The 27,164-nt window shown below is 39.3% G+C and overlaps 1 protein-coding gene across 2 annotated transcripts in view; it reads right to left on the reverse strand.

Annotated features, from left to right (window-relative positions):
• The window catches only part of RTN4R (reticulon 4 receptor), a 356,726-nt gene extending 335,348 nt beyond the window's left edge, over window positions 1-21,378 (reverse strand). For both annotated transcript variants that reach the window (XM_073629329.1, XM_073629330.1), the window contains exon 1: window positions 20,541-21,378. The gene's annotated coding sequence lies outside the window, so the exon portion shown is untranslated. The remainder of the gene's footprint in view (window positions 1-20,540) is intronic.
• Between the last annotated feature and the right edge of the window lie 5,786 nt (window positions 21,379-27,164).

Consider the following 27,164-nt stretch of genomic DNA (forward strand, 5'->3'; position numbering starts at 1 on the left):
TGCGCGTTTGTATGCAGCGTTTTTGGGCTTTGGCATTTTTTAATAGCCAATAGAGAAAACTATTATGTGTTACATCATTTTTGCTAGGTATTTCAGCTTTTTTAGCGTTTCCATTATCTTTTATTTCTTCTTTTATTATTATTCATTTATCATAATGTTTTTTTCGTTATGGTAAGGAGTTCGAGTTCAGTTTAGGTTAGGGTTAGGATTAGGAGTTGGGGTTAGGGTTATTTATTATTATTTTATTAATTTGTATTGTATTTATTATTATGTGAATAATAATAAATGAATAAATAAATGTAAAATAAGTACACAAAAAAAATCACGAATAAAAAATAAATAAATTCAATAAATGAAAGTAACAATAAATAAATAATTAACCCTTAACTTTAACCCTTACCCCTTAAATAATAATAATAATAATAATAATAATAATAATAATAATAATAAATAACTAAACACCCTAACCCTAGCACAAAATAAATTATTATTATTATTATTATTATTATTATTAATGTATTTTTTGTTCAAGTTTGGGTGTTTGTTATATTATTATTATTATTATTATTATTAATAATAATAATAATAATAATAATAATAATAATAATAATAATAATAATAATAATAATAATAATATATTGAATATTTTTTTAAGGTTAGAGGTTAATTATTATGTATTAATGTATTATTACATATTATTCATTTATTTTACTTATTTATGAAGATTTTTCGTTATTTGTGTATTTATTTACATTTATTTATTCATATATTATTACTGATTTATTTGTAAGAAATTACATTTGAGCAGTAAATTGAGCAAAAACGCACAAAAACGTGCAAGTGGTGCGTTTCCATTCATTCATATATGAATAAAAACATGCCAAAAATGCCCAAGTCTGCATGATTTGAGCGACAAAAAAAAAAGCTCCAGAACTTGTTTGAGCTTCAGGCGTTTGGCTTCAGGCGATTTGGAGTAGAGAACCATCTCCATAGAGAATCATTGATTTTTTCCCCCTCCAGTATTTTAGAGCTTGAAGCTTCAAGCTACAAAATGCTCAGGTGTGAATGCAGCCTAAAGCAGAGAAAGCGTTAAGGTAAAAAATCTTTATCCCCTACAACCAGTTCAATTTATCCACTGCTATATGTGCTTCAATTTGGAGACTCTTAAATATACAACAGCGTGAGGACAATGGTATACAGAGGAAACTTGGCAAGGCACTGTGGCTTTCACATATATTTGCAAATGTGTCCAACTAAACTCTGTTTTTTAACATGAATTTTTAGACAGGGTCAGTTTGATTCTTTTGCAGGTTAGCTGGTAAGTGTGCTGGGATATTGTTTGCTTTTTTGTGATGTATGTAATATTTTCCTGACTAAATTTTTTAAAAAGTGCAATGAAGAAACCATGGGGTTATTTACGAAAGGCAAATGCACTTTGCACTACAAATGCAAACTACAAGTGCACTTGGAAGTGCAGTCGCTGTAAATCTAAGGGGTAGATCTGAAATGAGGGGAAGCTCTGCTGATTTTATCATCCAATCATGCGCAAGCTAAAATGTTGTTTTTTTATTTTCCTTGTATGTCCCCCTCGGATTTACAGCGACTGCACTTCCAAGTGCACTTGCAGTGCACTTCTAGTGCAAAGTGGATTTGCCTTTCGTAAATAACCCCCTATATAAAAGATCTATACATTCCCATCAAAGAAGCATGGCACAAGGAAATGAAACACTTGGTTTCAATAAAAAGTTACAAAGTCAGTGATGAATACCAATGATGAAAACTCCAAGTATTCTCCAATTCCATGAAACCTAATTGTGCTAATTTTAACTGGCTGAGTAAGATTGTATTAATGTGACTATTAAATTTAGCTTATATCACTAATGCTTAGCTATACAGTCTAATTGTTATAGGAGGAAATGGCTAAGAAACTCCACTCATTGAAAAATAGGCATTTGCTAAATATTAGTGATTTGTTAAGAAAACTTTAATATTATCAGAAGAAAGAATTTTACACAAAGCAAAAATCAGATCAGTGTTAAGCTGACACTAATATCCAGTGGTAGTATACTAAGTACCATAGCCCTAATTTGTAGGTATGAGCAAACTTTGCCAAGCTCAAGTGAGAAATAGAAATTATAAGCTGGGACCACGGTTAGGCAGTTAGGTGATTACTAGTGATACTGCATGTGTACAGGCTACAAGTCTAATACAGTCAGCTAATTCCAGAAAAGTTTATATCAGATAATACTGCCAGACTTAGCAGTCCTTCTGGCAATAACTACATTTATTGCCAGTCTGGTCCTAAATCAGATCCTCTCTTTATCCCCCCCAATGACCTTGTACATTTTCCTTTGCTTTGAACAACAATAATTGTTCTCCCTATAGCAATTTTGTAGAACAAATGGAATATTATCATAAGATTAGTCGTATTCAGTGTGAGTTTTTATTTGGTTATGGTACGGTGGAGGTAAATGATTTTTGCGTAGTTCAGTTTTTTCATATCTATTCTTAAATGTCACCAACATGACATGCTTTGCAAGTAACCCCAAAAATACCCCCATGAAGTACTCAGTGGCTCAGCAGTGCAGTGTGTGGATCTATGCAAAACATGGCCCGTTGGGCATCTTGTAGAACAGATTTTGTAAATATTGTCTTAAGCTAGTCATAACTATAGTGGGTGGTCAGATATGCAGGTATTAGCCAACCACTCTCATACTTCAGAGCCCAGTGTTCACACATGTTTATGCCTATAGACCAAGGTTGGGGGAGACATACTGTGGAAACCTTTGTTAACTGAAAGCACCGGCTATTTTCCTATCTTCCCAGTTGTGCATTGGCTACCAACATTTACAGATAACTCAAAGATGTAAGACTCATCCACTGTAATCAAAAATAGCCAAATAAGAAAACCATTAACCAATGTTTATGGGCACCTTTAGATGCAACCACAGAATTGGCCAGGACCCACTTTGATATCATTTACAAGAAAATATACTAAAAAATGAAAATTTCCTTTGAAAAGGTTTCTATTTTACAATTTGGTGCCTATCTGGTGCCAATTTGATAGACTATCACACCTGTTTGAAATACTAACATCATGCTTGAAGTGATTGTAGCTGTATTAGTGCACCCGTAACAAGAATAATTGAGTACTGTCCATGATACTTTTATTTAATTGCACTAACATCCAAATTTTCAGGACAAGATTTCAATGTGTTTCCCCTTCTTCAAGGTCCAAGCAGTACTAATGCACACACTTTAATTAAGGCAATCTGTGAGAAACCGGGGAGAGGGGGAGTAACAGTTACAGAGGTGGGGGGAGGTCTTAAAACTGTTGGATATTGATTTACAAAGTTGAGGTCAACATTTAGTCCATTATTTTTTGTGTCAAATAGTATTATCATTCTTAGTTCAAAAGTTTTCCTTTCCTGAGTTGTTTTGAAGTTCCCTTTAAGAACCAAAATATTTATTTCTTCAATAGTGTGGTCTGGTTGTGAGAAATAATGTCCTACAGGTGTGCATCTTCCTTGTGTTCCTAGATGGTGTGTATGGACTAAATGTTGACCTAGATTTTCTAAATCATTATCCAACAGTGTGACCCCTTCTCACCTTGGTGACTGTTAAGATGGATTGAATCTCAGCCGGTTCAGCAGGGACCAGCCAAGATTCGATCATTCTATGGGCAGGCTGGTTGTACTAAAGTTGATACATTGATTAATTTTAGTACAACCAGCCATTCTGATTTTTTTTAATGCGATTATTAATCATTGTGTTCTGCAGCCAGGGAAGGCTTCCTGCCGGCAGAGTACGATAGCGCTGAGGGAGGGATTCCCCCACAAACACTGACCGTGACCAGTGGTTGCAGGAAAGAAAATTGCATCATTTATGTCTGGTACGAAAGGTCAGATCTGGACAGAATCTGTGGTTGTTTTCCATATGGAAAACTGCCATATTCTATTTCATTCTGTAAAATAAGTCAGCACAGGTGACGCAGATAGACCTAAAACAGGTCTATCTGCTTAGTTGATGTGTTTTAATGTGAGACTATTAAAATATAAAAGGATGTGTAATGCCGCCTAGCAGAAAAGTGCTGCTTTGGACACTAAAGGTTGTGTGCCTACAGACTCCAGTGATGGAGACTCTGTCTTACATGTCTGTTTTCTGTGTGCATATGTAATATAAAGGTTTTTATTTTAAAATGATCCCTTGCTCTGAAGCTCATGTGTGTTAGAATCTTGCAGCACAGTTAGTCAGGCCCTTTAACCATGCGCACTCTTCAGTGCAATGCAGCCTGGTGTGCTGCTATTTTCATCTCCCAGGCATGTCTAAAGATTCCCAAAGTAGGTTATATTAAAAAAACACAGTTTCCTACATTCAGTACCTACTATACCATCACAGTGCATGTCTAGGGGTCTGGAACACCTATTCTATTAGAATCTACAGTATTGTTGTGCAGCTGAGGTATTGAGGACCGTAGATGCTCCATATCTTAATACTTCAATTATGAGCAGAGGTGCATTTGATTATTTTTAGTACTTGGAATAATAAACACTCATAAAAATGAATGCAGTACCACAGCAGTTTTTATCTTTGTCCCTATGGTCCATGTAACACGTTGCATATATCTTCACTTGGTGCAAAATCCCCTATTAAAGAAACAGCGTTTATTTCTGATATGCAGCAGCACAATCAATTACTCACCTGTGTATGTGAAGTCTTCACTAGCCCCCAAACACAGTATAGGAAAAACTGTTTAACCACTTCAATACAGGGTACTTTCACTCCCTTCCTGCCCAGGCCAATTTTCAGCTTTCAGTGCTGTCACACTTTGAATGACAATTGCACGGTCATGCAACAGTGTACCCATATGAAATTTTTATTTTTTTTTTACTAAATGATAAAAGACTAAAAATGTTGGAAAAAAGTGTTTCTTATTTTCCGTTATAAAATTTTACAATTAGGTCATTTTTCTCCTTCACTGATGTGCACCGATGAGGCTGCACTGATGGGCACTGATATGTGGCACTAATAGGCACTGATGAGGTGGCACTGATGAGGCGGCACTGATGAGACGGCAATGATGGGCACTGATGAGAAGTCACTGATGAGGCTGCGATGATATGTGGGACTGATGGGCACTGATAGGTGACACTGAGGGGCATTGATAGGCACTGATGAGGTGGCACTGATGAGGATACACTGATATGTGACACTGATAGGCGGCGCTGATGGGCACTGATAGACGGCACTGATAGGTATCACCAATGGGCACTGATTGCCACTGTAAGGTGGTACTGATGAGCAGACACTTATAGGCTGCACTGGTGGGCACTGAAAGGCAGCACTGATAGGTTGCATTTATGAACACTGATAGGGCTGCACTGATAATCAGGGTACTGCTGATCAGTGCCCTGATAACAGTTTAAATGCCCCCTGTGAGAACTCCTGGTTACTAGCTCTCCTCTCCTCACCCTGTGACAGCGTGTGAGGAAAGGAATGCGGAAAACCAGCAAGTTTGTTTACAAGTGATCAGCTGTGATTGGACAGCTGATCACATGGTAAAGGGCCGCTGTTATTGGCCCTTTACTCCAATCTGCGATCAGCTATGTCCAAAGGACACAGCGATTACAGAGCACGCCGGATGCGTGGTTCTGGGAGAACGTCAATGGATGACCGTGCTGTAACCATCTAGGAACTTGTTAATAAATATGACTATTTGCGAGAAATGAAATTTACTTGCCTAACATATCTTTATATTTCTATCCTTTCATATATTTATGTAAAAATACACGTTGTTGACCTTTTACAACAATTTAGTAAATTACTATTTTACTTGTAGTACGCTATAATAAAACGAACAAAGAAACTAAAGCTTTTTCTCTAGAAGTCAAAACTACTACAACATGTCACAAGGTTTCTGTTCTCTTTTCTTTATTTCATAGTTTCAGGTTGAATATGATTATCACTAAGACACACATTTTGCTATTTATTTTTAGTTATGATTATTCCAAGTTATCCAAATTCTGTTACAATGCAAATCAAGTGATAACATTTTTTCTGCAGTGGTTTAATGTTCTGCATCTTTGTAATTATGACAACAGCTGTAATTACCATAGTGAGTTATAGTATTTAATTAAATTATATGTAAAATAATTGTAGGTTCCTGTGTTTGATGTGGCTGTATAAAACGACCCTTTTTATTCCATAAGTGTTTTGATGTAAAAGTGATACAAGTTTTCAATTGTATTGAAATTATTTGACATTGTATGTGAAATCATCGACAGAAGAAATAGCAAGACAGCCATCTAGTGTAAAATCACAAGGATAACAATTATTGGTTAAGAAAAACAGAATAAATGTAACCTTAGGTAAGGAAAGTATTGTGGATGTTACTTACAGTGTCTCACAAAAGTGAGTGCACCCCTCAAATGTTTGTAAATATTTTATTATATCTTTGTGACAACACTGAATAAATGACACTTTTCTACAAAGTAAAGTAGTGAGTGTACAGCTTGTATAACAGTGTAAATTTGCTGTCCCCTCAAAATAACTCAACACACAGCCATTCATGTCTAAACCGCTGGCAACAAAAGTGAGTACACCCCTAAGTGAAAATGTCCAAATTGCGCCCATTTAGCCATTTTCCCTCCCCGGTGTCATGTGACTCACTGCGTTACAAGGTCTCAGGTGTGAATGGGGAGCAGGTGTGTTAAATTTGGTGTTATTGCTCTCATTCTCTCATACTGGTCACTAAAAGTTCAACATGGCACCTCCCTCATGGCAAAGAACTCTCTGAGGATCTGAAAAAAAGAATTATTGCTCTACATAAAGATGGCCTAGACCAGTGATGGTAAACCTTGGCACTCCACTACATTTCCCATGATGCTCATGCACTCTGCAGTGTAGTGGAGCATCATGGGAAATGTAGTTCCAAAACATCTGGGGTGCCAAGGTTCACCATCACTGGCCTAGACTGTAAGAAAATTGCCAAGACCCTGAAACTGAGCTGCAGCATGATGGCCAATTTACAGCGGTTTACCAGGACAGGTTCAACTCAGAAAAGGCATTGCCATGGTCGACCAAAGAAGTTGAGTGCACATGCTCACCATCATATCCAGAGGTTGTCTTTGGGAAATAGATGTATGAATGTTGCCAGCATTGCTGCAGAGGTTGAAGGGGTGGGGGTTAGCCTGTTGGTGCTCAGACCATATGCCGCACACTGCATTAAATTGGTCTGCATGGCTGTCATCCCAGAAGGAAGCCTCTTCTAAAGATGATGCACAAGAAAGCCCAAAAACAGTTTGCTGAAGACAAGCAGACTAAGTACATGGATTACTGGAACCATGTCCTGTGGTCTGATGAGACCAAGATAAACGTATTTGGTTCAGATGGTGTCAAGTGTGTGTGGCAGCAACCAGGTGAGGAGTACAAAGACAAGCTTGTCTTGCCTACAGTCAAGCATGGTGGTGGAAGTGTCATGGTCTGGGGCTGCATGAGTACTGCCGGCACTGGGAGCTACAGTTCATTGAGGGAACTATGAATGCCAGCATATACTGTGACATACTGAAGCAGAGCAAGATCCCCTCCCTCTAGAGGCTGGGCCGCAGGGCGGTATTCCAACATGATAATGACCTGAAACACACCTCCAAGACGACCACTGCCTTGCTAAAGAATCTGAGGGTAAAGGTGATGGACTGGCCAAGCATGTCTCCAGACCTAAACCCTACTGAGCATCTGTGGGGCATCCTCAAATGGAAGGTGGAGGAGCGCAAGGTCTCTAACATTTACTAGCTCTATGATGTCGTCATGGAGGAGTGGAGGAGGACTCCAGTGGCAACCTGTGAAGCTTTGGTGAACTCCATGCCCAAAAGGGTTAAGGCAGTGCTGGAAAATAATGGTGGCCAAACAAAATATTGACACTTTGGGCCCAATTTGGACATTTTCACTTAGGGGTGTACTCACTTTTATTGCCAGCAGTTTAGATATTAATGGCTGTATGTTGAGTTATTTTGAGGGGACAGCAAATTTACACTGTTATACAAGCTGTACACCCACCATGTTTCATTGTAGCAAAGTGTCATTTCTTCAGTGTTGTCACATGAAAAGATATAATGAAATATTTACAAAAATGTGAGGGTGTACTTTTGTATGATAGAAAAGTTTCATGCAAAGTGAACAGTAGTGATAGTATCACCAATTGTTCAATGAATCTTGTTTGAAATTGTCCCGAAAATATGGGAATATGGGTACAAACCTTGTTGTAAAAATGGAACTTTGCTAATTTTTTGGATGATCTTCTCTCCTACCTACCCTCTCTCTTACACATTGGAAAAAGTTTTTGTTTTTACTTCCTAAACCTAAGCCAGGATAATGTTACAGATTACCCATGCTATGAACCTCTGCCAATACTGGCAGAAACCCCAGAATGACATCTCACAAACTTCCTCCTGAGTTGTGTAATGTAGCACAAGTCTGCACATGTGCTGTATCTGGTCTCCATTGTCTATGTGTGTGTGTGGTTTTTGTTTTCATTTTATTTTAGGACAGGGCCTTTTTGTGGTGGAGTAGGCAGAACAAAGTTTCTCCTTACATTCTGGTATTTTTTAGCATTAATAAACAAACTATTACAATGCACAGACAATGCCATGGGGGACATGAATCAATGCAAAACATAAAAAAAAAAAAATATACTGAACAGCAGAGAAAGGGTCTTTTTCACTTCAAAGGCAATATTGAAAATCCTTTAAATAGCATGCTATACAATGTTTTATGTACAGTCTCAGTGACAGTGTACACTGGCAGCCCATATTTGGCGTGAACTTGATTTTTTTTTGTTTACAAATAGCTTGACTTAAATATAGCAACACCCCAATTTAATTCACTTTGGTTTGAGAGAAAATATGTGACACATGATTTTTCATCAAATGGTAATAGACATGATTTGACCAGCAGAAAGGAATTGGCCATTAGTTTTCTGTGGCTTTCCCTGTTCTCACTGATGCAAAATTTTTCTATTGCTTTCCAATTTCTACCAAGTGTTCATTTAGAATTCAGAAATGTGGATGATATAGCAATGTAAAATTTGCAATCTGAATGATATTTTCAATAAGTGAGAATTGACCAAAATGTACTAGAGAAAAAGACAAGTGTTTAACTACAAAAAATGAAGAAACTGCAGATAACACAGCAATGTAAAATCTGCCAGCAGCAAGACAATTTTAAATAGCGGGCCTAGACCCAAATTTGGTAAAAAGACAAAGATCACAAACTTGGGTTTAAATCAAGATTAGATGAGACAAAGAGACCTTGGATGATATACAGTAGTAGTGTAAAGCTGACCAGCAGCAGAACAATTGTAATGAGCAAGGCAAGGCCTAAATTACAATTAACAAAAAGGAAGGGCTAGGATTTATACTACACGACTACAGACACTGCAGATGATACATCAGTATATACAGGCTTACCCCACTTTTAAGAACACAATGGGGTTTATTTACTAAAGCTGGAAAGTGCAAAATCAGGCTCAATTCTGCATAGAAAACAATGAGTTTCCAGGTTTTATTACCAAAACTTAATTGAACAAGCTGGGGTTAGAAGCTCATTGATTTCTATGCAGAAGTGAGCCTGATTTCGCACTTTCAAGCTTTAGTAAATAAACCCCATTGTGTACTTAAAAGTGGGGTATGCCTGTAAATGGACAGCAACAGTGCAGTTTTAATCATGTATAATAGGCTTAACTGATGTATGCTGCAAAGAAAATACAGTTCCAAGGAGCAATGGTCAGTGACAATCTGCTCTGCTTTGAGCACCCCAAACTAAGAAAAACCCTATCGACATAAAATAAAAACAAAAAATTCACAAAAGAAATGAAAACCCCAAAATACCACTCCTGAAGCAAAAGCCTCTTAAAGCGGTTTAACTTAAAATCAACCTAGCAGCTTAAAAGAAACACCACTATTTCCAAAAATAAATGAAAACCACTTAATAACTCTTAAACAAAATCCTTGCAGCAAAATGAAAAACAGTTTGCTATGGATGGGACAGAAGCTAAAAGTGACTGCTGACCTCAAACCAAACACAAAATAAAAAGAAAGACAAAAAAGCCCTAAAAAAAAAAAAGATCAAAAACGGCAGAAATGATGTTGACTGCCCAAAGGGCTAGTAATCAGAATTAAAGTACAGCTTCTCAACTGACCCTAATCTCTTCCTGAGGTTTGTTTCCCTATGCTTTCCTTACAACAGCTTCCAATTCACTGACACTATTGCCCCGTACACACGGTCGGATTTTCCGATGGAAAATGTCCGATCGGAGCGTGTTGTCGGAAATTCCGACCATGTGTGGGCTCCATCGGACATTTTCCATCGGATTTTCCGACACACAAAGTTTGAGAGCAGGATATAAAATTTTCCGACAACAAAATCCGTTGTCGGAAATTCCGATCGTGTGTACACAAATCCGACGGACAAAGTGCCACGCATGCTCAGAATAAATAAAGAGATGAAAGCTATTGGCCACTGCCCCGTTTATAGTCCCGACATACGTGTTTTACGTCACCGCGTTCAGAATGATCGGATTTTCCGACAACTTTGTGTGACCGTGTGTATGCAAGACAAGTTTGAGCCAACATCCTTTGGAAAAAATCCTAGGATTTTGTTGTCGGAATGTTCGAACAAAGTCCGACCGTGTGTACGGGGCATAAGACTTCTCTGCATCACCCATTTTTTCCTGAGAGGGCTACCTTAAACAAAAGCCCCTTCTGGGCCCTTCTAAGACTGCTTACTATACTGCAAAGGCCATGTAGTGCATTTTGGTTTAAAAAAAAAATCCAAGGCCTATCTGCACATAAATTTACTGGAGCTGCAAATCTCAAAACAGTGAGATGTGCCTCGACCCAATGGCAGCATCAAACCCAAACCCCATCCCTAGTGAGCAATCTGTAGCAACAGATCAAATTATAGCCATTGTTTTTTTTCTGTCCTATACAGAATAAATCTAAAATTCTAACTGGCATCTATAAGTTAGAACACACCAATAATCTACACATTTATGAAAACAGCCCCAGTAGCTAGATGTGCATGTGTATAAAGTGAATGAAGGTGAAGAACATATTTCCAGTCAAATCCTTCAGTTAAAAATTTAGATTGTCAATATGCAACAGGAAATTTGCCTGAATGGCGAATGCCAACCTTTTATTCCGATCTATAGGCACAACAGATTATGAATTATTAAGGGTGTCATTTTTGCCAGCAAAACTTCTGTTTACTTCAGCACCCAGTCAGGCTTAGACCCCTTTCACACTGGGGCACTTTGCAGGCGCTACAGCGCTAAAAATAGCACCTGCAAAACGCCCTTAAAATGCCGCTGCTTTGTCTCCAATGTGAAAGCCCCGAGGGCTTTCACACTGGAGCGGTGCGCTAGCAGGACGGAAAAAAAAGTCCTGTTAGCAGCATCTTTGGAGTAGTGAAGGAGCGGTGTGTATACCGCTCCCATTGAAATCAATAGGGCACCGCGACTATACCGCCTGCAGAGTGCCTCTACAGGCACTTTGTGGTGGTTTTTAACCCTTTCTCGGCCGCTAGCGGGGGGTAAAACCGCCCCAGTGTGAAAGGGGCCTTGGGGTAATTTGTTTTTGTAATGTTTTCTTGATCTGGTTGATCATTTTAAATGAAACTGAGAACTTTAGTAAATACATCTGCTTATCATATACGGGTAGAGAATGATTTCCTAAAGGACATATGTTTTAATGTCAGCTCATGAAATTCATCTTTACAGCTTATGTACTTTCAGATTCGACGAATCCCCATGACTCTAGCTTTTAAATGGAGCTAAATTTCAATCAAACAGAGAAACATTTAATCTGTATTGAAATAAAAATGTTATTCAATGCATTTATGTATCTGAAGATATGGATATGCACTAGAAGCTTTTTTATTTTTTAAAGGTAAATATAAAATATACATATTAATATTATGTAATCTTGAAGCCAGCCAGTGAATGGAGCTCCAGTCTCTTTTTCATACTATTAAAATGATATTTTTCACTTGTGATGAAAGAAGCCTGTTGTTTCAGTATTATGGATGAGCTGAACTGCCTTGGGTTTGGTTCAAGCAGAGTTTGACAAATTTGAAAAAAGCTTGGAAGCTTGGATGCCAAACCTGAACCCCAATGAAATCAATTGGAGCCAAATCTGTCAAATTAAAAATGCCCATTTTCTGGGCTAAGAGGCAAGGGGGTGGTAAAAAGAATAGCATGGGGTGTGGCCATTGTCCTGCGGAATATGTACAAATGCAAACTATTTAAAAAAAATTAAATTTGGCCACGAGCATAGATTTTTAATGCTTACATTGAAACATTAAACCGCCCAATATCTTTAAATAACATATCTGAAGGTTACCCTAACCCTGCCTGGGAATGGGGCGCATCTCAGTGGTGTGCAGAAAATGCTGCCGCAGCCCTGATATATACAAAGGAAACAAGCCACTCCATGCCAGATCACCTACCTAATGCGTGATCTGACACTCCCGAGTCTGGGGCACGCGCACGTGTTGCCAGCCACCTGCCCCCACTGTGACCACACACAGCGGGAGCCTAGCGCTGGGTACCACAGACTCGATGTCCACCGGCACCCGCCGATTACACAGTACACAGGCAGAACGACAATCTGCCTATGTAAACAAGGATGATTGCCATTCTGTCAGAAGGGAAGGTATTAATCCTGTGTTCCTGCCTTCCTCTAGTCAAATCACCTCCCAGACAGTGAGTAAGCACAGGCTAGGCACACAGTTAACCCTTTGATCTCCCCTGATGTTTACCTCTTCCCAGCCAATGTCATTAGTGCATATTTTTAGCACTGATCAGTGCATTAGTGTCACTGGTCCCCAAAAAGTGTCAGTTTTCCAATTTTTCCGCCGCAATATCGCAGTCCCACTATAAGTTGCTGATTGCTGCCATTACTAGTAAAAAAATAAAAATATTAACAATTAAATAAAAAGCATCCCTTAGTTTGTAGATACTATAACTTTTGCGCAAACCAATCAATATACACATAAAATATGTAGCAGAATATATATTGGCCTAAACTGATGAAGATATTTCTTTTTTTTACATTTTCTTATTGGGTTTCTTATTGGGTAAGTACAAAATATAGTTTTTTTTTCAAAATAGTCGATCTTATTTGAATATAGCACAACCCCCCCCCCCACCAAAAAAAAAAGTGTGCTCAAATCCCACCAAAAGAAAGCACTATTTGTGAGGAAAAAAAAGGACAACAATTTTATTTGGGTACAGCATCCTATGATGAATTGTCAGTTAAACTAATGCAGTGCTGTATCGCAAAAAATGGCCTGGTCATGAAGGGGGTAAATCTCCTGGAGGTCAAGTGATTAAAATAGCTGGAAAATTACATTTCATGACATGTCATTGCTGGCTTCTGTTCTCTTAATAAGAAAAGCAGCACACAGACCACTCAAAGGGTCTGCATCGTATTGTCAGGGACCTATTGTCACTTTAAGGCCACGCTCACATATGTGCGGATGCTGGTTCGTGCCTGGGGTCCGGTGTGTGTGTCTGTTTACCGGTTTAGGTGCAATTCAGGTTCAAATTCGTGCCTGAATTTGCACCTGACACGGATCCAAACACGCACTGGTCTCTTCTACAATCCGGATTGTGGCCACCTCAGACATGTATGAATTGGTCACACTCGCATGTCATGCGAATTGGATGCGGGGAAAAAAGGATGACCCTGCACACACGACTGATCCCGATGGTACCACTAGCCAAAAGACAGCTCCCCATCATCATCGTCAGTCATGTAATATAAGGAGTGGGGATGGTGGTGACATCATTGCCCAAATATGACTAATGGCCATATTTGGGCAGCGATGTCACTGCTATCCCTGCCCCTTTTCTTTTGTGGCTGGGATTCCCAGAGACATCAGATGTTCCTAGAGATGTGGTGGGTGCAAGAACCTGCTTCTTCTTTAGGGACCAGTGACAGTGGGACACTAATATATGTAAGCAGTAGAAATACTCCTTTTACATATGATGCTTGGTACCTAGTGAATAGGGGCTGAACTGGCTCTGCTGTACTGTCTATTTTCTACCTCATAGTACAATAATTCATAGCCCAATATACAAAATATATTAAAACAAGTATAAAATAGTTGAAAAATATATCATTGTAAAATTAAATTTAAACTTACCTAAAATTACAGTAGCAGTTTACGGAAACCTAAAATACATGTTAGATGAACCACTACCATGTATTGTATAAAAATAAAAGAAATATGGAGCCATTTTGAAGTTTGTGAGATCTCCATGCTGATATTACATTTATAACAATTGATAAATGAGGGAATAAGGAAGGGGGTATATGTTTTGATAGCATGTTTTGCATTACTGGTGCATCCACCATGGTTTGCATTCACAAACGCGTGTGTTTCTTCTTTCTTGTTTGGAGTGTAGCTACAGAACAATCAGAAGCCTCAGGTGTATTGCATAGTAACTCCATATTATCCAATACAGGTGCTAGAGCCTGGGCTTTATCCATTTTCTTAGGCCTTGGGGTGCTGGCAGTATTACATGTTATTCTCTGTTTGCCACCTTACTGAAAGTTTTATCTAATTATGTCATTGATAATGATCTCTAAAGTGTCTATGGGGAAAGAACACCTTTGGGCTTTATAACTATACATCATCCCCGATGGGAAAAAAAAAGAATGGTTAACACATATGATGGGAACTATACACTCACCGGCCACTTTATTAGGTACACATGTTCAATTGCTTGGTAAGCAACTCAAAGCATTTAGGCATCTAGATGTGGTGAAGATGACATGCTGACATTCAAACCGAGCATCAAAATGGGGAAGAAAGGGGATTTAAGTGACTTTGGACTTCAAAAACTACTGATCTACTGGGATATTCATGCACAACCATCTCTAGTGTTTACCCTGAATGGTCCGAAAAAGAGAAAATATCCAGTGAGTGGCAGTTGTGTGGATGAAAATGCCTGTTGATGTCAGAGGTGAATGGGCAGACTGGTTTGAGATGATAGAAATGCACCAGCAACTCAAATAATCACTCGTTACAGCCAAGGTATGCAGAAAACAATTCCTGAATGCACAACACATCGAATCCTGAAGCAGATGGGCTACAGTAGTAGAAGACCACACCGTGTGCCACTCCTGTCAGCTAAGAACAGGAAACTGAGGCTACAATTCACACAGGCTCAACAAAATTGGACAACAGAAGATTGTAAAAACGTTGCCTGGTCTGATAAGTCTTGATGTCAACTGCGACATGGTAGGGTCAGAATTTGGCGTAAACAACAAGAAAGTATGGATCCATCCTATCATGTATCAATGGTTCAGGCTGGTGGTGGTGGTGTAATGGTTTGGGGGATATTTTCTTGGCACACTTTGGGCTCCTTAGTATCAATTGAGCATCATTTAGACACCACGGCCTACCTGATTATTGTTCCTGACCATGTCCATCCCTTTATGACTATAGTGTATCCATCTTCTGATGGCTACGTCCTGCAGAATAATGCACCATGTCACAAAGCTCAAATCATCTCACCACTGGTTTCTTGAAAATGACAATGAGTTCACCGTACTCCAATGGCCTCCACAGTCACCTGATGTCATCCCAATAGAGCACCTTTGGGATGTGCTGGAATGGGAGATTTGAATCATGGATGTGTAGTCGACAAATCTGCAGCAACTGCGTGATGCTAGCATGTCAATATGGACCAAAATCTGTTTTTAACTTTTAAACAACAAATCTCAGAAAGAGGCTCGGTCCTTAAGTGGTTAACGGAAGCAGATGTCAGCGGATGATCATCCACTAATGTCCGCTAGCCCATAGACATACATGTATGTCCATTTTTCATCCGCCAATGTATAGAGGAAACACAGACATACAAGCCTGTGTAAAAGGACCCTTTCTATTCTTAATTGATGAGAGCTGAAATTTGATTGGCTGTTCTAAGTAACTGGACATTATTGCCATTTGAATATTCTTTAAAATAAGACACTTGATGTTTTCAAAACATTCAAAGTAGATCAGGCCTTATCTCATGACTTGATTGGAATGGGACCATGTAACTTCACATTACTGACAATAGTCAGTGTTGAAGTAAAAATGTAAAGTATACTGCTTATAAAGATGGGTTAGTTCTATTCTTAGCAAGAGGTTTATTTCTTGTGCAAGAGGTTTTTTCATTTTTACTACAGTCGTGTGTGTCCCTCCTTTGGTGATTGGTGAGGGCCTTCCAATTTGTTTATCCACTGATCTGCTGTGTGAAGTCTCCTCCTAAGCATCTCCCAAGGCTATTGCTTTAATCACAGCTGATTTGATTTTCTTAGCACAAAGCAACCCAGTCCAGGAAAAAAAAGAAATCAGTGGGGTTGTTTCACATTAGAAAAGCCACATAACCACAAACTATAAAAGCATTGTAGCTGTTAGGTGGCTCACTTCAAATACCTGATGAGGGTATTTGTTAGCAGAACCATACTGGTCAACATTAGTGGGCCATGTGAACAGAATTTTCCACAGTATAGTCATGAACAGTTAGCAATGGATAAATATATGTGGCTCTGAAACAAACATTAGACTAACCTTTGTTAGTTTACTTTTATCACTCAAGGTTCATAATTTACCTTTTCAACTGCTGAGTACCAATCCATACACTACATTATTGCTGCTTCTGTTCTGCTGGCTCATTTGATGAAGAGTCTTGCTTCCGACACAACATCAGGTTGCTGAAGGGTACATTAGAGTCCATTTTTGCTAAATTTAAGATACTGCACACAGCAATATGGGACACACACACCTAACAGTATATGTTTACTATTAAGGACAGAGGATTACTTCTGTGCAGGGAAACATCTTATTTATTTCACATATTACATGAGCAAATATCTATTTGGGAGCACCCTGCCCATGAGACGTATAACCTGAAAAAGGAGAAAATGCTACAAATATTGTGCTGGACCCATGTTCTGGCATTATGCCATCGTTTGGATGAAGTTGTGCTTCAGATTGCTTTCATATTAAAAAAAAAAAAAAAAAGTCTTCATTATAATGAACACCACATGTGGGCCTAACATTTACCAAGGGATAAGTTTACTACATATTTAAATATAAAATGAAAATACAATGCGTACAATTACATATTATTTTACAAGTATGTAAGGTTCACTGTTAAAACTTTCGGTAGAAAAAAGGTCGAAAAAACTGATACTTATTGGGTGGCCTGCTATTTTTATGCTACTTGTGCTATTGATGATAAATTATGCCTCCTGGTAACTAGGCCAAATCTGAAAATTTGTTGCGAAAGCAAAAAAAAAAAAAAGTGCAGAATTTTAATATTATTATTTGTAACAAGCCTTTTTTGCTCTGTATGTCTTTTGTAATATGCTAACTAAGTCATGTGGAAAGAAATGGTATACAGCACATAGGAACATGGCATAGGCCTTGCAAGTGAACATCGAAACCTAAATTCCAAGCCTGCCAGTGTTGACATAAATCCCTTTCCTTCCCATCCAGACAAGATGAAAATCAATAATGCTGAATCTCGCATAATGAAAGTTCAATAAACCACAACGCTTTACTCAGTTAAGTTAGGAAGCCTAAAAAAAATCACTAAAAACCTGAAATGATATTGGGCATCTAATAACCTGCACACCTGAATTCTACTCCCTTTAATATCTATGACAAGGCAGGAAGGCTGCCATTACACAATAGGTGCTGTGAATCGCATTAACCTCAATGCAAGTAAATATATGATTGTGTTCTCAGCACTCTGAACAGTGATTGATAGAACATAAATGTTCTTTAGAGGGCCTGAAAAAAACCCTTACATGAATTGATATGACTACTGTAAACCAATCATTTTAGAAGATAAGCAGATCTTCAGTGGCATATTATATACATGTTGTTAGAATGATGTAAAGAATATTATTTAAGGATCTAGAATAAGTATCAAAATGGTCTGAAAATGTAAAGTATATTAATGTAATCAACATATCTGAAGGACACAAAATTGTGTATACAATGTGGATTCAAATCAGCTTTACACATCTTCAAAGATAACCTCAGTGAGACATATTTCACCGCTAGAGGAATCTAGCACATTCAGAGTAGAGAAAAATGTCAGGTATGCAGCTAATTTATCCATTTACATATAAAATAAAACTCTCTAGTAAGCATTGCTGTGATGTCTGACACAGAGTATGTATGTGTAAACTAATAATCAAACAAGATCTATAGTCACTTTTTGTTCTTTTATGCTGCCAGAAATCTGATTGGAGGTCCTACACTAAAAATCTATGGAAAACACTCAGATTTTACTTTAAAACTGAATTATAACAGATAATTTGAAGTAGAACTTTAAGGGTGACAGCTCCCTATTCCTATTGTGGAAGGTGTTTCATTACATTCTAAAGGACTCAACTGCTTTGAACTTCAGGTGCTTTTTTGTGACAGCAAAATATCACAAAGTGTAATCCCAACCAGATAGACAGACAGGTATGTAGACAGACAAGTAGATTAGAAAGATAGATAGATAGATAGATAGATAGATAGATAGATAGATAGATAGATAGATAGATAGATAGATAGATAGATAGATAGATAGATAAGATGATATACTTTATTGTCATTGTGATTATTGTCATTGTAAACATACAACAAAATTTATCAGGATACTCTCTACAACAGCAATAAAACACCTCTCAACACAACCACACATACATACTGCTAGCACATACCCCCACATCTGTTTAAATTTAACAAAATATACAATGTTATTTAAAAAAACAATTTAAGATAGCTAGATAGATAGATAGATAGATAGATAGATAGATAGATAGATAGATAGATAGATAGATAGATTGCATGTTAAAATCATTTACCTATTAATGATAGATAAATAGATGATAGATAGTTGGGTAGATAGATGAATAGATTGATGCAATGAGATAGCTAGATAGATAGATGTGTAATAATGTACCTACTAATTGACAGAGAGGTATATGCAGGTATATAGACAGACAAGCAGATGAATAGATAGATAGATAGATAGATAGATAGATAGATAGATAGATAGATAGATAGATAGATAGATCAATCGATCGATAGATATTGTATGTTAAAATCATTTACCTATTAATGATAGACAAATAGATGATAGAGAGTTGGTAGATAGATGAATAGATAGATACAATGAGATAGATATCTAGATAGATAGATATGTAATAATTTACCTACTAATTAACGGAGAGGTATATACAGGTATATAGACAGACAAGCAGATGAATAGATACATAGATAGATAGATAGATAGATAGATAGATAGATAGATAGATAGATAGATGATAGAATAATGTATGTTTATTCATTTACTTATTAATGATAGCTAAATAGATGATAGATAGATGAATAGATAGATATTAATGAGATAGATTGATATATAGATAGATCGTTTGACAGACAGATATATAGACAGACAAGCAGATGAATGAATAGATAGATAGTGACAGGGAGACAGCCAGGATCTATGTATATGATTGTAAATGATCCATCTAGGGAGAAATAACAGGATCCCTGTGTATTTGTGATCCATTTGCAGCAAGTCGGACTAAGTTGAATGAGTGATAATGTATTTGAGCTAATTGATGTAACTTTTGGAGCACTGTCAGGGATTGCCTTGTATCAGGAGCTCTATAGCTGCAGTACACCTAGCATCTCCAGCCCCGTGACAGTGGTGGGCGTCTGTTTGCATTTTGCATAGCTTGGTGTAATCAGGTTGAGTATGCAGTCCGACAGGATCAGGACTGCAAAATATTGCATAACAAGCATGTCTGGGGGCAGATCAAGGCACAGCATCCACTGTACACCCCAAAGTAGTCCAATGTAGGGAATCTCCAACCAAACTGCTGTGATTAAACCAAAGCAGAGTTTTCATCAGAGGATCACATCATTAATTCTGCATAGGAGACTTCATCGTCACCTCTTCCCAGTCCACATCTGTAAATCAGGATTAATTAAAAAGCTGGAAATGAAAGCTCTTTGTGAGATCCCAGGCTGTGCTCCATTTCTGGGTAGCAGAGATGTCCCCCTTCAGTCATCTGTTAGATCATCACACATAAAATGAGTTTATCCGGCTACACAGAGCAAAAGAGGCGAACGTCCCAAGAGACTGATCCACCGCAAGATTCGCTCGGTGTCTGTCCCCAGCGTCCTCCTGGATTCCTGACCTACTTTGTTCTTCTAGGTATGGCACTGTAGTTGTGAGGTTAGCGCATCTAACTCTAATTCTCCATTCCTCAGCCTTCAATCACCTTCCTCCAAACATTTTCCTGATCATAATATCATATTAACATTGCATAACACCCACCGCTCTTGTCTGCAAACATCTCCCATCTAGACGATGGCACCTACCTACAAAGCTGCAACTTACTTCTACATTCAGCTGTCAAATCTGCTTTGCAATCAATTCATAAATAATAAAAATAATAATAAAAAGATCTGCTTACCTGTGTTACACAATAGCTTCATCCTTGTAATTAATTCCCTTATACACTCTGGAACATAAAAAAAAAAAAAAAAAATTTACAGGCAATCCTTAGGATATGGAAACTTCAGTAAAATGAATCACACTCCAGAAACACAGCAAAGAATATTCCCCATCTGCCTGCCCTCTTCAGTCTTTTGGGGGCAAAAGAACGATCTTCTCGTTGGTCTTCAACATCCAAGTTGGAGTATCCAGCGCTTGATGTGTCTGTTCCCCGATCGGAACTAGTTGTGTATGGGGTAGTTGTGTGAGTGTGTCTCCTCCACCATGAAGACAGCTGGTAATGAGAGCTCCCTGTCTCCCCCGCACTCTTGTAGCACATCAATGTGTGATGTGCTTCCTCTGGCTGCCAGGCGCTCTTGGTGAAATCACTGTTCTTTTTTTTTTTTTTTTTTTTTTTCTTCCCTTCCCCACTTACTCTATGGAAAAGCAGCGAGAGGAAAAGCAACGATGAATGTTTTATGGAGCTGGATCAGGGATTGAGAGGTGATGAATGTTTTATGGGATCATGTGGTTTGACGTGAGGGGAATCAGGCTTGATCCGATTTACAAGAGACAGAGAGAGCAGATGGGAGGGAACAGTACACACAAAACAGCAAACTGGGATAATGAAACATTTGCAAATCCAACTTGGTTGGAGTGCGCTGTCCATTCAGCACCACGGATATGCTGGAGGAGAAGGAGACCTCTAATGGCCCAGCTCCTCCTTTTTGTTTTAACCCCTTTTTTTTTTTTTTACATATTTATGAACATGCACATTTTTTACTTAAAAATGACTGCATGCGATAGCACAGTCACGTGACTCATGTGCATAAATTATAGCATATGGTAAGTTAATTCCAATTCATAAAAAAAATTAACAATTATGCTGTATTTACCGCCCAAAAAAAAAAAGTGCCAGTAAATATCATCTAACCGCTTGCCAACTGTATATTGTATATATAAAGCGGCAAAGCAGGTCCTCTGCGTAGGATCACGTACCTGTACGTGATCCTGCACTTCTAGGACTAGGGGCACGCACCGCCGGCGAACCCGCTCCTGCTATGATTGGACAGAGAGAGAAAAAATCACCAGGTTTGGTGGAGGACCCGCCAATCGTTCCCTAGAGAGACAGAACGGCGCTCTGCCTATGTAAACAAATCAGATCGCCGTTCTGTGTGAAGGGGAGGGAGTGATCCTGTGTTTCTGCTAAGCTGGAAGCACTCCCCAGGAACACATTTAAAGTGATACCAAAGTTCCGTTTTTTTTTTTTTGCTAAATATAAACAAACATGTTATTATACAGGATTATTAATATTATCAGGATTTATATAGTGCCAACACTTTGCGCAGAGCTTAACAAAATAAAGGCTTATTTTTACTTTTTTTTTTAATTTAATCTTTTTTATATAAAATATATATGTATAGTTTATATATAGTTTTTCATATAAAATACACAACATTATAAAACAGCTTGAAATCTTTCATCTGTCTTCCCAATTTTAACCCCCCGTCCTCCCCCATTACAGTTACATTACAATTTGGTACAAGAGGAATCAGAGGGCCCTGCTCATTAGAGCTTACAATCTAAAAGTAGTTATACAGTGGTTTTGCACAAAGCACACCAATCCTCCTCTTCTCTGGTCCCTCTTCTGTGCTTCTGGCCTTTCCCTCCTGTTGAGTGCCCCCCACAGCAAGCAGCTTGCTATGGGGGCACCCAAGCCAAGCCACAGCTCTGTGTGTCCATTCAGACACAGAGCTGCAGCTCGGTCCCGCCCCCTTCCTCTCCTCATCGGCTGACTGACTGACAGCAGCAGGAGCCAATGTCGCTGTGCTTCCGTCTCAGCCAATGAGGAGAGGAGTCCCGGGCAGCCGAGACACTCCTTCAACATCGCTGGATTTAGATGGACCTCAGATAAATTTTAGGGGGCTGAGGGGGGCTGCTACACGCAGAAGGCTTTTTAACTTACTGCATAGAATGCAGTAAGATGAAAAAACTTCTGACTTTACAACCACTTTAACCCTTTGATTGCCAATGATGTTAACCCCTTCCCTGCCAGTGTCAGTACAGTGACCGTGCATATTTTTAGCACTGATCACTGTATTAGTGTCACTGGTCCCCAAAAAGTGTCACTTAGAATTTTGGCGTGCTAATTGCTGATATATGGATTGGAGAGGATGCCCACATCCCCAGTTATACAATCTACAAGAAAAAAATTGATTTTTTAGGGCATGAACTCCAAAGAAGTAAAGTTTTTGTATAAAAAAAGTCAAAATCCCAAGTCCAAGATCCCAAAAAGTGTCACTTAGTATCTGATTTCTCCACTGCAATGTCGCGATCCCGCTATAAGTCGCCGATCGCCACATTACTAGTAAAAAAAGTAAAAACAATAAAAATTCCATAACTCTATCCCATAGTTTATAGACGCTACAATTTTTGTGCAAACCAATCAATTTGATTTTTTACATTTTTTTTGGGGGGGGGGGATATGTTTTATAGCAGAAAGTAAAAAATATTGTTTTTTCGTTCGTTTCGTATTGTTTCGTCATTCTTTTTTGTTTATAGCGCAAAAAATAAAAACCGCAGTGGTGATCAAATACCACCAAAAGAAAGCTCTATTTGTGGGGAAAAAGGACATCAGTTGGGTACAGCGCAATTGTCATTTAACCACTTGCCCACTGGGCACTTAAAACCCCTTCCTAACTAGGCCAATTTTTAGCTTTCAATGCTCTCACATCTTGAATGACAATTACGCAGTCATGCAACACTGTTCCCATCTGAATTTTTTGTCTTTTTTTCACACAAATAAAGCTTTCTTTTGGTGGTATTTAATCACCACTATGTTTTTTTTTTCTTGCACTATAAATGAAAAAAGACAACACATTTTGTAAAAAAGTGCATTTTTCTTAGTTTCTGTTATAAAATGTTGTGCATTAGTAATTTTTCTTCATAAATTTTGGCTACAAATAACCAAAATCCGTGTAAATTATTTGTTTTTTGTGAAAGTAATGGAGTCTACAAGCTATGGTGCCAATCACTGAAAATTGATCACACCTGTTGAACTGATCTCATTTCTTGAGACACTAACAAGCCAGGAAAGTACAAATATCCCCCAAATTACCCCTTTTTGGAAAGTAGACATTCCAAGGTATTTAGTAAGAGGCGTGGTGAGTTTTTTGAAGTTGTAATTTTTTCCCACATTTTTTTGCAAAATGAATATTTTTTCCCCCCACAAAATTGTCATATTAACAGGTTATTTCTCTCACACAGCATATGCATGCTTGCAACTACACCCAAAAACACATTTTGCTACTTCTCATGAGTATGGCAATACCGCATGTGTGAGACTTTTTCACAGGGAGCACCGTCAGGTGTTCTAGGGACATAAATTACACATTTAATTTCTTGACTACGTATTACTCTTTTGAAGGCCCTGGAGCACCAGGACAATGGTAACACCATTTTGGAAAGCACACTCCCCAACACATAATCTAGAAGGCATAATGAGCCTTTTGAACATGTCATTTTTTTCTACAAGTTTTTGTAAAATGTGGAAAAGATAATGAAAACACTTTTTTTTTTTACACAACATTGTCCATTTGTAAGATATTTCTAACACATAGCATGTACATTGCAAAAATTACACCCCAAAATACATTCTGCCACTACTCCTGAGTATGGCAAAACTACATGTGTGAGACTTTTACACAGCCTGGTCACATACAGAGGCCCAACATTCAGGGAGCACCATCAGGATGAGCACTGATGTGGCATGGATGAGCACTGATGAGGCACGGATGAGCACTGATGTGGTGTGGGGGGGCATGGATGGGTACGAATTAGCACTGATGTGGCATGGGTGAGGTATGGATGAGGCATGGATGAGGCATGGATGAGGCATGGTTGGGCATGGTTGGGCATTTTTGAGGCACGGATGAGGCACGGATGGACATGTATGAGGCAGGGATGAGGCACAGATGGGCATGGATGAGGCACAGATGAGGCACGGATGGGCATGTTTGAGGCACAGATAGGGATGTATGAGGCACGAATGAGCATGTATGAGGCACGGATGAGGCACAGATGGGTATGTATTAGGCATGGATAGGCATGTATGAGGCAGGGATGAGGCACAGATGGGCATGTGTGAGGCACGGATGGGCATGGATGGGCATGTATGAGACACGACTGGGCATGTCTGAGGCATGGATGGGCATGTATAAGGCACGGATGGGCATAGATGGGCATGTTTGAGGCATGGATGGGCATGTACAGGGGGTCCCCTAGTTACAAACATCCGACTTACAAACGACTCCTACTTACAAATGGAGGGAGACAACAGGAAGTGAGAGGAAATCTACACCTAGGAAGGGAAATTCACTCCTGTAAGTGCTATTATGGGGAAAAGGTACCTCCACTGATGCTTTATCAACAATCCTTGTTTCCACAACAACCCAAAATTTTCAAAATCCAATTGTCATTGGGACAGAAAGTGAGGTGAAATCTTCTGAACAAGGGCACACACAGCAAACAAATGTTACAGGGGTGTTAACCCTTCCCTATGCTATCCAAAAAGCTTAAAAATAGTTTTTTTGGCTGGAGCTACAAATGTACCTGTTCCAACTTACAAACAGATTCAACTTAAGAACAAACCTACAGTCCCTAACTTGTTTGTAACCCGGGGACCCCCTGTATAAGGTACGGATGGGCATAGATGAACATGTATGAGGCACGGATGGGCATGTATGGGGCACGGATGAGGCACAGATTGGTATGTATTAGGCATGGATGGGCATGTATGAGGCAGGGATGAGGCACAGATGGGCATGTGTGAGGCACCGATGGGCATGGATGGGCATGTATGAGACATGACTGGGCATGTCTGAGGCATGGATGGGCATGTTTGAGGCATGGATGGGCATAGATGGGCATGTTTGAGGCATGGATGGGCATGTATAAGGCACGGATGGGCATAGATGAACATGTATGAGGCACGGATGGGCATGTTTGAGCCATGGATGGGCATGTATGAGGCATGGATGGGCACGGATGGCCATGTATGAGGCACGGATGGGCATGTATGAGGCATGTATGAGGCACAGATCAGCGGTGTAGGCACTTCAGATCCATCCCACTCGCACATCGGCTCCCTCCTCTCCTCACACACTGTACCGATCGCATGTGAAGAGAGAGCTGAACTGGACATATGCCAGTTTGTTGACAAGTGATCCCTCATTGGACGGAGCGATCTCGTGATAAAGGGCTGCTGTTATCGGCTCGTTACCCCGATCCGTGATTCCCTGGGTTCGGTGGACCCGGCGATCATGGACACTTGTGGGTGGGTGCCTCAGGCGGGAAGATCAATTTCCGGGGGACGTCATTGTACGCCCTCCCAGAACTATCCAACTGTGCTGTAGCCATCATTAGGCTATGGCCCGGTCAGCAAGTGGATAAAGTAATGCAGTGGCGTATCACAAAAAATGGCCTGGTCATGGGGGGGGTAAACCTTCTGGAGGGCAAGTGGTTAAAAAGCTCTTAAAGCTATTGTTACCCCAACACTTCATGTGCCTGCTATACCATGTACTTGTATGAGAAAGTATCCAGTTCTCTTTGTATTGCTTACTTTGTGTGAAATCCCTGGTGTTCTTGCTAGTCCCCTTGCTTTCCTAAAAATAACTGACCACACTAAGCAGGAGAGCACACTGTGGTCAGTTCTTTAGCTATGCTGGGAATTCAGTGTACTCTCCTCCAATGATAAGACTCGCCCTGACATGCCTCTGCTGCACAGCCATTCATTGGCAAGCTCGGTGTGCTGCGGCTTCTCCTCCCCCCAGCTCTTGTGCAGCTGAGAACAGAGGGAATGTGATCACTTATAAAAAAGGGAAAAAAGATATTTATAATTTATGAATCATACCAGGCTACATGCCCACAACATGGGATGTGGGTGCTTTGGGGCAGAGGGGGCTCTGTCCCCCCACCTCAAAGCACCTTGTCCCCATGTTGAAGGGGAGCCCAAGTTCCTGCCGTCCCATGTGAAGGAGTATGGGGTGCCCCTATGTAAATCCATCGTCAATCACGCAAGACAGCTTTAGCTGTCCATGAAGGCTGGCCACCTACTGGAGGTTCTGCTGCTTGACAGTTCTTGTCTTGTGAAGTCACCTGGTGCCCCCCCCCTTGTGACATCACAGACCAGTGCATGCATCTATTTTAAAAGCAGGGAACATGTAAAATAAAAAAAAGTAGTCAAAATTTTTTTATGCCCCATAATATTTGCACAAATTTTTATGAAATCTATATTTTTGGAACTGAAATACATAGAAATAAAAAGTTTTAGTATACACTAAAATTTATTTTAGCGTATGAGAACACCATATAAATTCCAAAATAGTCCAGGAATGCAAAGGTTAAAGGAGACCATCAGCTAAAATTGAAGTGATTGTAAAGGTAGATTTTTATTTTTTTATTTTTTTTAAACACATGTACTTACCTGCTCTTCAAACCTTTACAATCCTCCTCTTCTCCGGTTCCCTGCTGGCTCTCCTGGCTCCTCCCCCCTACCGAGTGCCCCCAGGGCCAGCCGCTTGCAATGGGCATTTGTGTGTGCTCG

This window comes from Aquarana catesbeiana, linkage group LG01 (genome assembly GCF_042186555.1).
Source record: "Aquarana catesbeiana isolate 2022-GZ linkage group LG01, ASM4218655v1, whole genome shotgun sequence".
NCBI classification, from domain to species: Eukaryota; Metazoa; Chordata; class Amphibia; order Anura; family Ranidae; genus Aquarana; species Aquarana catesbeiana.